At 39.5% G+C, this 2,353-nt stretch overlaps 1 non-coding gene across 1 annotated transcript; it reads left to right on the top strand.

Annotated features, from left to right (window-relative positions):
- The first annotated feature begins 1,630 nt into the window (after positions 1-1,630).
- Positions 1,631-1,733, top strand: LOC125117854 (small nucleolar RNA U13). Its single transcript, XR_007132757.1, has one exon. It is a non-coding gene; the product is annotated as a small nucleolar RNA U13 (small nucleolar RNA).
- Positions 1,734-2,353: the final 620 nt, after the last annotated feature.

The raw sequence follows: 2,353 nt of genomic DNA, 5'->3' as shown, positions 1-2,353 counted from the left end.
TATGTCTGAGTATTATTCCATTGTGTATATGTACCATATCTTCTTTATCCACTTCTCTGTCAATGGACATTTAGGTTGCTTCCATGTCTTGGCTCTTGTATATAGTGCTGCAGTGGACCTTGTGATACATGTATCTTTTTGGGTCATGGTTTTCTCTGGTTAGATGCCCAGGACTGGGATTGCTGGATCAAATGATAATTCTGTTTTTAGGTTTTGAGAAATCTCCATACTGTTTTCCATAGAGGTTGCACCAATTTACATTCCCACCAACAGTGTAAGAGGGTTCCCTTTTTTCCATGTACTCTCCAGCATTTATTGTTTGTAGACTTTTTGATGATGGCCATTCTGGGTGATGTAAGGTGGTTTGATTTGCATTTCTCTAATAATTAGTGATGTTGAACATCTTTTCATGTGTTTTTGGGCTATCTGTAAGTGTTCTTTGGAGAACTGTCTGTTCAGATCTACCCGTTTTTTGATGGGGTTGTTTGTTTTTCTGGTATTGAACTTCAGGAGGTATTTATATATTTGGCTATTAATCACTTCTCTGTCGTTTCATTTTCAAATATTTCCCCCCTTTCTGTGGGTTGTCTTTTTGTTTTGTTTAGGGTTTTGCTTGCTGTGCAGAAACTTTTAATTTTAGTTAGGCCCCATTTTTTAAAATTTAAACCCTATTGTTTTTAAATGTTGTAGATTATAAGATATGAAGCTCTTCATAACTTTTCCCCAGATGTCCAAGAGAATTTTTTTTTAATTATCAGTATAAGAAAATAAAACTCCATTAGAGAAAATGAAAAAAAAATGTGCATAATTGAACAACTTTTTGGAGAAAATAGGTGAAAAACAGGAGGAAAAAGGAGAAAATCTGAGAGTTACAAGTTTGAACAGAATGTAGCATTGAGATGTCACTGATGGGACAGGCTATGAATTTACCTTCTATCTCCACCTCAAGCCAACTGATGAGCTTCCATTTAGATTGAAAGAGGAAAAAAAAACCCGAAGATTCCATTAAATCCAATGTGCTTCTTGTGAATGCATGTACACATCCACATAACTTGGATATTCAAAGGAAATTCTAGTTGGTGAGTGTCTATCTCAGGTTACACATAATAAATTTCAGAGACCAGTACACACAAATTCTTCCCAATGACAAAAAAGATTACTAGAACTTTCAGCTTCAAAGGTATTTGTATTTTGGGAGTTCCCATTGTGGCTCAGCAGTAATGAACCACTGGTATCCACGAGGATGCAGGTTTGATCCCTGGCCTTGCTCAGTGGGTTAAGGATCTGGCACTGTGGTGAGCTGTGGTGTAGGTTGCAGATATGGCTTGGATTCTACTTTGCTATGGCTGTGGTGTAGGCCGGCAACCGCAGATCTAATTCGACCCCTAGCCTAGGAACTTCCATATGCTGCAAGTGTGGCCCTAAAAAGAAAAAAAAAAAAAAAGGTGTCTGTGTTTTGTCTCTGTATCAAAGTCATTGGAAATGGAAAAATTAAATTGACTTAAGATTGATAATAGTACAAAGTTTGGCAGCATTTATCACATGTTCTTAGTAAACATGAAGAAAATGAAATGCATATCAGCAACAGTGTTAGGCATTTACGATTGAACTGTATTTTAAAACATAGCTGATCCTCTTGTAGTTCATGAGTGTGATGATTGGGTGTTCATGCGCCTGTGTGATGTGTGCCTCCCTCTAAACCTTTACCACAACGACACATTACCAGTTTGGCTTGGAAAAAAAAAAAAAAACCAACACAGCTATAGGGAATTCCCATTGTGGCTCAGTGGTAATGAACCCATGAGAACACAGGTTTGATCTCTGGCCCCTCTCAGTGGGTTAAGGATCTAGCATTGCTATGAGCTGTGGTGTTAGTCACAGTCACGGCTCAGATCCCACGTTGCTGTAGCTGTGTGTAGGCCAGCAGCTGCAACTCCAATTCAACCCCTAACCTGGGAACTTCCATATGCCATGGTATAAGCCCTAAAAAGACACACAAAAAAAGTAAAATAAAATATAGGAGTTGCCATCGTGGCGCAGTGGAAACAAGTCCGACTAGGAAACATGAGGTTGCAGGTTCGATCCCTGGCCTTGCTCAGTGGGTTAAGGATCCAGCGTTGCCATGAGTGGCAACTCATGTCGCAGATGTGGCTCGGATCTGATGTTGTTGCAGCTGTGGCATAGGCTGGTGGCTACAGCTCCGATTGGACCCCTAGCCTGGGAACATCCATATGCCATGGGTGAGGCCCTAGAAAGACAAAGACAATATATATATAAATTATCTCATACTGCCTTGTTGTGTAAAACAGAATATAGATTTGGTTTGGGTGTGGCCATGCTAAAATTCAGATTA

This window comes from Phacochoerus africanus, chromosome 16 (assembly GCF_016906955.1).
Source record: "Phacochoerus africanus isolate WHEZ1 chromosome 16, ROS_Pafr_v1, whole genome shotgun sequence".
Lineage (NCBI taxonomy): Eukaryota > Metazoa > Chordata > Mammalia > Artiodactyla > Suidae > Phacochoerus > Phacochoerus africanus.
Note: the sequence above shows the minus strand (reverse complement) of the source record. Positions and strands in the feature narration are given on the sequence as shown.